The 12,315-nt window shown below is 49.1% G+C and overlaps 1 protein-coding gene across 2 annotated transcripts in view; it reads left to right on the forward strand.

Moving 5' to 3' along the window:
- The window catches only part of LOC141162205 (cytochrome P450 2K1-like), a 241,574-nt gene that overhangs the window by 142,674 nt on the left and 86,585 nt on the right, over window positions 1–12,315 (forward strand). The gene's annotated exons all lie outside the window — the stretch shown is intronic.

Here is a 12,315-nt window from a genome sequence, read left to right on the forward strand (position 1 = left end):
GAGAAATCGCACCTGGAGTGGAAGATATGACCCTAGTATTTTGTTTCACTGGTTCCAAATTTTTATTATTTTTATTAATGTTATTTTTAATATTCATTTTTGGAATAGCCCCTGCTTCCAATGCAGCAAAGGTTCTTCGGGGCTTAAATGAACCCTCCATAAGGGCAGAATTCGTCTTAGAATTGTAAAAGGTACGCAAACCCTTTACTATTTCATTTTGTTTTTTCAAAAGCCTATTATTATCAACCTCTAATGCGGTTCCTATGGAGTTTACCTGACCAGAGGTTTTTGGTTTTGTGGGAACTTCATTATTTTTAGTTACTCTCCACCCCGGCTGCGGTTTCTCCGGATGTTTTTTCCCCCGGTTTTTTAGATCGAAAAAAATCTCTGCGAACCTTTTTGGTCTTCATCTCGATTAAATTGCTTTCAAAAGTTTGTAAATTTTTATTCGTATCCCTATTAAGTGCTTCATACAGAGGTAAAGAACTATACTCTACTAGTTCTTCAAGATCATTTTCACATAATGCCGCAAAATTTTTTGCCAACTTATTACGTTTTTCTATTAAAAGTTTCATAAGGTTGTAGGAACAATCATCTAATATATTGTACCATTTTTCCGTGAATTCATTATCTTCTATAAATGTGCTATTAAAATGTATCCGCAGACCATTTGGGATAATTTTCCGCTCCAAACAGATATTCAAAAAGTCTGCGTCCAGCTGGTGTTTAATTTCACCTTTCATGTTTTTCTCAAGGCTAAAAAATAACTTTGATAATGAAACTAAGAAAAATATATCCATCTCCAAAGGATTAGACTTATTTATGTCAACTACAGGTGTAGATAAGATTAAAGTAGAAAGGATATTTTTAAGTCTCTCAATTCGATTAGTGAAATGTTCCATATTATAAGCCGCTGCTGTCCTCTTCCTTGGCCTCTAGGAAGTTTCTCCTCTATTGCTGTTCAGATGCTATCCTCACAGCACGATATACAGTACAGACCAAAAGTTTGGACACACCTTCTCATTTAAAGATTTTTCTGTATTTTCATGACTATTAAAATTGTACATTCACACTGAAGGCATAAAAACTTTGAATTAATACATGTGGAATTATATACTTAACAAAAAAGTGTGACACAACTGAAAATATGTCTTATATTCTAGGTTCTTCAAAGGAGCCACCTTTTGCTTTGATGACTGCTTTGCACACTCTTGGCATTCTCTTGATGAGCTTCAAGAGGTAGTTACCGGAAATGATCTTCCAACCATCTTGAAGGAGTTCCCAGAGATGCTAAGCACTTGTTGGCCCTTTTGCCTTCACTCTGCGGTCCAGCTCACCCCAAACCATCTTGATTGGGTTCAGGTCTGGTGACTGTGGAGGCCAGGTCATCTGGCGTAGCACCCCATCACTCTCCGTCTTGGTCAAATAGCCCTTACACAGCCTGGAGGTGTGTTTGGGGTCATTGTCCTGTTGAAAAATAAATGATGGTCCAACTAAACGCAAACCGGATGGAATTGCATGCCGCTGTGAAATGCTGTGGTAGCCATGCTGGTTCAGTATGCCTTCAATTTTGAATAAATCCCCAACAGTGTCACCAGCAAAGTACCCCCACACCATCACACCTCCTCCTCCATGCTTCCCGGTGGGAACCAGGCATGTAGAGTCCATCCGTTCACCTTTTCTGCGTCGCACAAAGACACGGTGGTTGGAACCAAAGATCTCAAATTTGGACTCATCAGACCAAAGCACAGATTTCTACTGATCTAATGTCCATTCCTTGTGTTCTTTAGCCCAAACAAGTCTCTTCTGCTTGTTGCCTGTCCTTAGCAGTGGTTTCCTAGCAGCTATTTTACCATGAATGCCTGCTGCACAAAGTCTCCTCTTAACAGTCGTTGTAGAGATGTGTCTGCTGCTAGAACTTTATGTGGCATTGACCTGGTCTCTAATCTGAGCTGCTGTTAACCTGCGATTTCTGAGGCTGGTGACTCGGATAAACTTATCCTCAGAAGCAGAGGTGACTCTTGGTCTTCCTTTCCTGGGGCGGTCCTCATGTGAATCTGTTTCTTTGTAGCGCTTGATGGCTTTTGCAACTGCACTTGGGGACACTTTCAAAGTTTTCCCAATTTTTCGGACTGACTGACCTTCATTTCTTAAAGCAATGATGGGCACTCGTTTTTCTTTACTTAGCTGCTTTTTTCTTGCCATAATACAAATTCTAACAGTCTATTCAGTAGGACTATCAGCTGTGTATCCACTTGACTTCTGCACAACACAACTGATGGTCCCAACCCCATTTATACGGCAAGAAATCCCACTTATTAAACCTGACAGGGCACTCCTGTGAAGTGAAAACCATTTCCGGTGACTACCTCTTGAAGCTCATCAAGAGAATGCCAAGAGTGTGCAAAGCAGTCATCAAAGCAAAAGGTGGCTACTTTGAAGAACCAAGAATATAAGACATATTTTCAGTTGTTTCACACTTTTTTGTTAAGTATATAATTCCACATGTGTTAATTCATAGTTTTGATGCCTTCAGTGTGAATGTACAATTTTCAAAGTCATGAAAATACAGAAAAATCTTTAAATGAGAAGGTGTGTCCAAACTTTTGGTCTGTACTGTATATGAAACAAGAGGGGATTGTAGGGAGAGAAAATAGGAAGCGCAGGCTTCTAAGTGTAGTAGTTAGATTCCAAGGGTATATACTCAGTATCAATCCACTCACCTATTTGTTGTCTTGAGGTACTGCATGTAAATCCAATCAGTGGATCACTCCATTCCTCTTCCATCCAGTTTGCTGCAGAAATCTGGGAGCTGATGAGAGCACTGGACAGTGCTTTCATGGGTGATACTACTTTGTAAATGTTTTTCCCAGCAATATGCGCTCCTGAAGGATGATGATGGAACTTGATATTCGGATTCAAAGATAATTTTTATTTCAAACTAAAATACAACCGGTTTCGACTTCTTTGAGTCTTCCTCAGGTATAACATCATTGTAACATACCTGGCGGCATCCTTGCATAGTGTTCCATCTCCCACTGTGCAAGAGCGCACACTGGATCTCCAGTCCAGTCTGCTAGCCTGGCTTCCCTCCATGCTGTTTGCTTGCCTCTGTTTCTGCTGCTTAAGGGCGGCGCCCGATCACTTCCTGTTTCTTGTACCTGCTGTGGGCACACCCCTTGTGCGTCCTTAGCCTATTGCTGTCTGTCACCTGGTATTTAACCCAGCTCCACCCAGGAAACCCTGCCTGAGCATTATGTTTCATTCAGTGTGCTCTTTCACTCTGAATGTGCCAGGTCCCTTTCTGTGTTTGCTTGCCTGCCTTTCCTGGAGGCTGTATTTCCAGGCCTGTCTGAACTCGCTCCTAGCCTGTTCCTTCCGCCTTCTAGGGGCTGCATACCTAGACCCGCTCCTGTATCTCGTCTGTCTTGTCTGAATACTCTTCTAGCCTGTTTCCTGTTTTTCTCTATGTCCATTCCTTTCCTTTTTCTGCAGAGTCTGAACTCGTACCTAACTCCTGTTCGTTGTCACTGTACTTCTGTTTGTGAGTTTGTGGTCCACTCGCTACTTCACTGCAAGTACCCTGTGGGTATCTGGTTCTGCCTTTCGCTTCCTGTCTGTTCCGTGTGAACAGAGCCCTGTCCCCTCTGCCCTGCCTCGCTCTCTGCTCCTGCGGTTCTCGCTCTGCTCTGACCCTTTGCTCGCTGCTCCGGCAGTCTCGCTCTGCTCTGACCCTTTGCTCGCTGCTCCGGCAGTCTCGCTCTGCTCTGACCCTTTGCTCGCTGCTCTGGCAGTCTCACTTTGCTCTGACCCTTTGCTCGCTGCTCCGGCAGTCTCGCTCTGCTCTGACCCTTTGCTCGCCGCTCCAGGCGGCCTTGTCCTGCTCTACTCTTGCTCACCGCTCCAGGCGGCCTCGTCCTGCTCTACTCTCGCTCACCGCTCCAGGTGGCCTCGTCCTGCTCTTCTCTCGCCCACCGCTCTAGGCGGTCTCGTCTTGCCCTGCTCTTGCTCACCACTCTGGGCGGCCTCACTCTGCTGTGTTTGTCCGCCACATGTGTGGTTCTGTTCCTGAGTCCCAGTGTGTACTGGGTCCTATCCCGCCTGAGTTCCAACCTGCTAGTGCCTCCCTGTCTGCACTCTAGCCGTGCTTGCCTGTACCCCCCTGCCTGCATACCCGCCTGCCTGCCTATACCCACCAGTCTGTGTGCCAGCCTAGCCTGTCTGTTCCTGTGTTCCCCGTTGTGGGTCAACAGCCGTGACTGGGGTCTGTCCTGGAGTAGCACCTGGTCCCTCTGCTCGCTTCCTCCTTGGTGCACTGGCGTCGTATGCCGTCGTTCGACCCTGGTCGGATCGGGTGAATACTTAGATACGCCCCTCCAGGCATTCACTCTCAGGCACGGTCCAGTGGAATCACTAAATATACACGCACACGCCGCTCAGCCCGGGTGTGTGCATTACAATCATGCATATAAACAAGCACTTTATAGCAGATATCCCTGCTTGTCATTTTGGGTGGGGACTGAAAGATCTGTTTTTCGGACACACCCAGATACTCAGATATGCAGGATTTTGCGCTCTGAGGAATCTAACAAAACCCATATACTAAATGACTTTTATACATTTTTTGCACAAATTTTTTTCACACAAAGTATTTTCTTTTCTAAAAACACTATAAATATAATTTTACCATATATAAAATGTCTTTTAAAATGTTATTAAATATACTAAAAGTGTGATTTCATACAGAAATGTAAAATCCTGCAAACATGTAAATTATGAGAAAATTTAAAACCCTTTCTTTCTTCATATTATAGCCATTTTCAAATACAATTTTGTAAAAAAAATAAAATAAATAAAAATAAATAAATAAATAAAAAAAATGGAAGCAAAACATTCCTTATAGCCAATTTCGTCGAATTAGGAGAAATAATACAAATAAGGAAGATTATGTGGAACAATCAAAAATTCTGATCAATAGGTTTACAGATAAGAAATATCCAAAATGATTAATAATGGCAGCATACAGAACTAATCTAGCAAGAACTCAGCAGGAGTGCTTATCTAGAGAGAATAACAAAAATAAGGACGTGGAGGAGGGGATAAATAAGGAAGGGGGAGAAAAACCTAAGCAGATTATTAATAAGAATAAGGAAAGAAAAAAAGATGGGTGGCAGTATAATTTTATTACCGCTTTTAATCATAGTAATACGGAGATAAGAAACATTTTAAATAAATACTGGTACTTGTTGAAAAAGGATACATTTTTGAAAAAACTTTTACCAGATAGACCCAATATTACCTTTCGTAGGGGCCAAACAGTGAAGGGTATAATTGCCCCTAGTAATCTCAGAATGACCAAAGATGGGGAACAGGAATATATAAGGAAAAAAGAAAAAACTAGGATAAATAAAACGGATGCTTTCAAACTGGGTGTCCATCGATGTGGCTCCCGAAAATGTTGTACCTGCAAAATCATCAATCATATGACTCAGTACATTACATCGTACAGTACGGGTGAAACCATAGCAATCACACAAAAATTAACGTGTGATAGTGCTTTTGTGATATATGTCATTACCTGTGCCTGTGACCTGCAATACGTGGTTCGGACCATCCAGTCTCTATGATCCCATATGAATGGCCACAGGCACAATACCAAAAATGGGTTTTTAAAACAGAGCTTATGTTTGAAGCATAATAAAACATTCAATATTTCCGTGACCCCGTTGGAGCAAATACCTGAGAATTGTACTAATAGGGTACAAAATTTAAACCGGAAAGAATCATATTGGACCTTCCGTCTGGGTACATTATACCCAGATGGATTAAATGATATTATAGAGGGTATTTGACAAATAAATGTTGACAGGTATATATATATATATATATATATATATATATATATATATATATATATATATATACATATTTTTTTTTATTTATTATTTCATTATTTTTTTATTTATATATATATATATATATATATATTTTTTTTTTTAATTTATTTATTTTTTTTTTTTTACAAAATTGTATTCGAAAATGGCTATAATATGAAGAAAGGGTTTTAAATTTTGTCATAAATAATGTACATATTTGCAGGATTTTACATTTCTGTATGAAATCACACTTTTAGTATAATTAATAACATTTTAAAAGACATTTTATATATATGGTAAAATTATATTTATAGTGTTCTTAGAAAAGAAAATACTTTCTGTGTGAAAAAAATTTGTGTAAAAATTTTTTTTATGGAAAAAAACTGTATGAAAGTCATTTAGTATATGGGTTTTGTTAAATTCCTCAGAGTGCAAAATCCTGCATATCTGAGTATCTGGGTGTGTCCGAAAAACAGATATTTCAGTCCCCACCCAAAATGACAAGTAGGGATATCTGCTATAAAATGTGTGTTTATATGTGACGCGCCCCCTGGGCCTGTGTTGTGCAGGGAATACCCGGAGCCGGATCGCTGGGGGTTGTAGTCTCCGTGGCGCTGACCCGGTCCGTGCCCAGGGTGGTCAATTCAGTGGCAGTCTTAGTGTAATAACAAGTGTCCGACTACGCCACCCGTGGATTGCGGTCAGTGGGGACCGCCGCTGCGCTGCAGACCGCTGAGGCTGATGCTGTATGCGCAGCCAAGTATGGGATAACTCCCCACGGGAGAAGTATTGCCTCAGGGCAGTGTAGCACCCTGAGGATTCGGCTGCTACAGGGGTATTGCACCTCAACCCAGAGGTGTGATATTCCACTCCCGGGTAAGGATGGAGTGTGGAACTGAGCTCAGTAGGCTGCATGCACTACACACATCCCATTTCCGAGGAGCAGACCGACGGTACTCCCACTTAGAAATGTGCAGGTACGACCGAGTCTGTTCCTGGCTGGAGTGGGAGGGGGGTGGTACATCCCAAGTAGTGTAGGGGCAGATAGGGGGAGCAGCCTGGGTAAAGATAGGAGCTCATTGGGTGCTGGTCACCTGAGCTCACACATAGAGGGTGTATATAAGGTGGGCACCAACTAAGAACAGGGTCAGATGCAGAGAACAAGTCAGATGCAGAGAACAAGTCAGCAAGCAGAGGAGAAGAGAGACCCAGAGTGAGAGAGGAGAAGAGAGAGAGAGACCCAGAGGGGGAAACAGCAGAAAAGGACTCCAAGATCCCAACTTAAATCCCCGGGTGAAGAGTCGGCATCAGGGTACCGGAACCCAAGCTGGTGGGGGCAGAAAACACACCCTAGCCAGAGACCGGAGACCGTGGGCAGCGTTTGCCACGGTCACCCATCACATCCACCCCGAAGGCACACCACATGAAGGGTCAGGGAACCCAAGGCCAAGGGTGTCCCAACAGAAGGCCCGAGGGAGCTGGACCTAGGTGGATCACTGGTGGGGACGGCCAGAGAACGGGACAGAAGGAGAGCTCAGGGCCACGCTCTGGACTTGTTTGGGGGTTGGCTGGATCCAGGACCTGGTGGACGCAGCACGGCTCGGGTGGTCACTCGAAGCTGGAGTGACCAGTACAACATCTGCAGTAAGTAAACACCCTTAACTGCACAACCCGACTCTGTCTTCATTGCCGTCTGCACTGCACCACCACAACCCCCATCCTCTGCACCTGTCCCCTCTGAGGCTATATCCCTCCCGTTGGGGGTTATCCCACCAAGCTGCGCACCCACCATCAGCCTCAGCGGACCCTGCTGCAGCGGCGGCCACAGTGACTGCATCACAACGGGTGGCGTAGTCGACACAAAAGAACTCTTAATAACATCTGTAGGACTGCCACATAACACTGAGCTTGACGCCCTGGGCACGGGCCGGGTCACAGCCGCTCGGAGACTACAACCCCCCATCTGATCCGGTGCCGGGTATTCCCCTCAAAAAGGAATATGTCCCAGGGGGCGCGTCAACTTTGGCGTAGTCGGCAGGATTACGTGCCCGCAACACCCGGGTACTGCGTGCCTGAAGAAAAGTGCAAGTTTACCTCAGAAAGAAGTCTCCCGCCGGTTCCGGAGGGTCCACGCCATCGGACCCCATCACAGGTCGTTTCCCGCCGATTGTCCGCCATTTCCAGCTTGTTCCCGCCATCTGCAGAGTTTCCCGCCACTGGGCGACGCTTCCCGCCAAATCCGCAGATTTCCCGCCTTGGAAGAGCAGCGGACGCCATTATGGGCGTGCCAAAGGAGGGCAAGAGGCCGCCTCCCATCGTGGGCCAGGACAGAAAATGGCGCCAAAAGTGGAAACCGCCCCCACCAACAGAGACTGTGATGCTGGAGGTGTCTGTCAGCGTGAAAGAACTACCCCTGGAGCTGACAGTCACCGAGTTGCCCCGGGACCGCCCTCGAAGTGGGAGGAGACGAAAGAAAAGAACGAAGATGGGTGCCGCCTGGAGCAGTCTGGAGCGAGCGCACCCGGAGGCAAGAAGTCTAACGAGGAGTAGCGGAGGAGCTTGCCCGGAGATGGAGAGAAAGCAGAACAGCACCGGCCCGCTGGCCAGGAGTCTGCTAGAGACCGAGGAAGGAGAGCAGAGCAGCACCGACCCGTTGGTCAGGAGCCTGCTAGAAACCACGACCCCACTAGGCCTAGTGGAGGTCCTTGCACAGCTCCCCCGAGACCGGGAGTGTGCACAGACTGCCCTGGAGGGCCTCGCACGGAGGATGGCCCGGGTACAGCGAGAGACATTGGCGGAGTGGAGCCGAGAGATGGCCCAGCAAACCAAGACCCGGAGCACGCCAGCCAAGATGAGGAGACAGACCGCCTCTGAGGACGGCGCGGGAGGACCCAAGGCCGGAGACGGCGCCGAGAAGGGAGCCGAACGCATGGAGGCAGGTAAAGGGGACGTCTATACCCCAAACCAGGACACCGCTTACCTGCCCCAGCTCCCCGTCGCAGAGCCCGAAAGTCCCCCTGCTGTGCCCGAAAACGCCATGTCACCGACGCAGACTAGGCCCCAACCGGAAGCCGCCGCCGCGACCCCTGTGACGCCATGCGCATCGACCCGGAGCGTGACAAAGCAGGAAATACCACCAGCCTGGTCGCAAGGCCTAGTACCCTCGGGCGCCGCATCACCAACAGCGCCCCCTACCTCCGCGGAGCCTCCGGCCTGGCCGCAAGGCCAGGTAGCCCAGGGCGCCGCCGTCCTAACGGTGCCCTTCACCTTCCAGGTGCCCCAGGCCTGGCCGCAAGGCCTGGGCAACCCGGGCGCCACCACCACCGCGCCCGCGCCCGTAAAACCAAGGGTGCCACACCTGGGGGAGGACTTGTTCAGCCAGCTCACATGGCCGGACGGGCGGCCCTTCATCTGGCCCGAAGAATTCCATGAGCTGGAACGGCAGCAGAGACTTGGGCCCTTGTGTGAGCCCCTGATTCCGGCTCCGACGCCCGTGGCACGGATCTCGCCCCCGCTTGAAGAGGCCCAATTTGAGTGGGACCCCACCGGAGAAGACCTAATGGGGTTCACTCAGGAAACCAGGGCAGCTGCAGCGGAGCGTGCTGAGTGTTGCCGACAGCAGCTCGAAGAGTTTGCGAGGGAGCGGAGAGAGAGGCGGGTCCGGGAACAGCAGGCCCAAGTACGGAGTGCCGAGCAGAAGAGCCGGACCAGGAGGGACCCCCGTGCAGCACATTGTCCCCGCACCATCGGGACAGTGATCAAGTTCAACCAGCAGCATGGGTGGGGCTTCATTCGAGACAACAACACCCCCGGCGACGTCTTTGTCACGCGCAGAGACGTGGAGTCCCATCTGCCGGAGGGGCACAGAGGTCGTGACCTCTACATCGGAGACGAGGTCACCTTCACCCGGCACAAGTGTGCCAAAGGACCTTACGCCCTCCACGTACACCGCCTGACGGAGGAGGAGTTGCGGTGCGAGGAGGAGGAGCAAGAGGACCCGGACGGGTCTGAAGTTACAACCAGCTACAAGCAAAGAGCAGGAGGAAGACGCCGTTGAGTGCGGCAGAGCAGTAGATGTAAATAGTTACCCGACCGGGTACTAAAGAAACTGTTGCTACATATATATACTCCCCGTTGGGACCAGCATGAGTGAACTTTTTACCCGTTATTCCGTAATCCATACCAGGCTGAGGACTGTGAGCAGCCATTCCCTTTCCCTCCTTAACTGGCCGAGGACTGAGAGCGGCCATACCCTTGTACATAGTTGCGCTTCCTAAAGCGCCCCCTACCGGTTTTATAGGAAAACCAGATTTCCAGAGAGACTGTCGCACTTTGCCCGGTCACACGTTGCACAGTGACCGGAGGAGGAGCCAGAGGCGACGAGAATGTTTTATTTGCTAATATATGTTGTTTTATATGTTTATGAAAAAAAAAAAAAAAAATGTATGTTTTTGGTGTTATTTATGTCTTACAGCCCGAGGACGTGCTGTGATTTACCAGGGGGGAATGTAGCACCCTGAGGATTCGGCTGCTACAGGGGCATTGCACCTCAACCCAGAGGTGTGATATTCCACTCCCGGGTAAGGATGGAGTGTGGAACTGAGCTCAGTAGGCTGCATGCACTACACACATCCCATTTCCGAGGAGCAGACCGACGGTACTCCCACTTAGAAATGTGCAGGTACGACCGAGTCTGTTCCTGGCTGGAGTGGGAGGGGGGTGGTACATCCCAAGTAGTGTAGGGGCAGATAGGGGGAGCAGCCTGGGTAAAGATAGGAGCTCATTGGGTGCTGGTCACCTGAGCTCACACATAGAGGGTGTATATAAGGTGGGCACCAACTAAGAACAGGGTCAGATGCAGAGAACAAGTCAGATGCAGAGAACAAGTCAGCAAGCAGAGGAGAAGAGAGACCCAGAGTGAGAGAGGAGAAGAGAGAGAGAGACCCAGAGGGGGAAACAGCAGAAAAGGACTCCAAGATCCCAACTTAAATCCCCGGGTGAAGAGTCGGCATCAGGGTACCGGAACCCAAGCTGGTGGGGGCAGAAAACACACCCTAGCCAGAGACCGGAGACCGTGGGCAGCGTTTGCCACGGTCACCCATCACATCCACCCCGAAGGCACACCACATGAAGGGTCAGGGAACCCAAGGCCAAGGGTGTCCCAACAGAAGGCCCGAGGGAGCTGGACCTAGGTGGATCACTGGTGGGGACGGCCAGAGAACGGGACAGAAGGAGAGCTCAGGGCCACGCTCCGGACTTGTTTGGGGGTTGGCTGGATCCAGGACCTGGTGGACGCAGCACGGCTCGGGTGGTCACTCGAAGCTGGAGTGACCAGTACAACATCTGCAGTAAGTAAACACCCTTAACTGCACAACCCGACTCTGTCTTCATTGCCGTCTGCACTGCACCACCACAACCCCCATCCTCTGCACCTGTCCCCTCTGAGGCTATATCCCTCCCGTTGGGGGTTATCCCACCAAGCTGCGCACCCACCATCAGCCTCAGCGGACCCTGCTGCAGCGGCGGCCACAGTGACCGCATCACAACGGGTGGCGTAGTCGACACAAAAGAACTCTTAATAACATCTGTAGGACTGCCACATAACACTGAGCTTGACGCCCTGGGCACGGGCCGGGTCACAGCCGCTCGGAGACTACAACCCCCCATCTGATCCGGTGCCGGGTATTCCCCTCAAAAAGGAATATGTCCCAGGGGGCGCGTCAGCAGCTAATGTGGATGATGAGAGTGATGGTGTGAGTGTCCCAGTACTGATGGTGTTGGTGCGGCGATGAAACACAGAGACGTGTGGTTGCAGTTTCCAATGCTTTACTCACAGTTCTTTACTGGTCCTAGCCACCTCGGTACCGGCGGTGACTGCCCAAGCCGAGCTGCGTTCACCAGGCAAGGGGCTCGACCAACTCCCAGGCAATTCCAGAGTGTGGCGCAGGGCTCCCTTCTCTTCCTTTCTCTGGCCGTCCCCGCCAGTGACCCACCTTTGTCCAGCTTCCTCGGGCCTTCTCTTGGCGAAACCTATCTCCGGTTTCCCTGACCCTATGTGGTATGCCTTCCTGGTGGATGTAGTGAGGGGTCGCACCAAGTTGTGGTCACAACCTCCGGTCTTTGGCTGAGGAATTTATTGCCTCCACCAATTTGGGTTTCGGTACCCTGTTCTGCCAACCCATTAACCGCAATCTCCTGGGTTCTTAGGGTTCCTTCTGCCTTCGTGTCTCTGGGCCTTTCTCTGTGTTCCTGTTCCTTTCTTACTTTCCTTTCTGTTTCTGTTCCTTCCTTCTGGCTCTGGCCTTCACCCTAGGCCTGCCTCGTGCAACCAATGGGCTCCTACCTATGCCCAGGGATCCACCCCTATCTGCTCCTACACCACTGGGTTTTCCTTCCCCTCCCCACTCCAGACAGGGACAGATGCTGTCGTGCCTGCACT

The sequence above is a fragment of the Phyllobates terribilis genome, unplaced genomic scaffold, assembly GCF_046119375.1.
Source record: "Phyllobates terribilis strain yellow unplaced genomic scaffold, ASM4611937v1 Scaffold_9__5_contigs__length_417890890, whole genome shotgun sequence".
NCBI lineage: Eukaryota > Metazoa > Chordata > Amphibia > Anura > Dendrobatidae > Phyllobates > Phyllobates terribilis.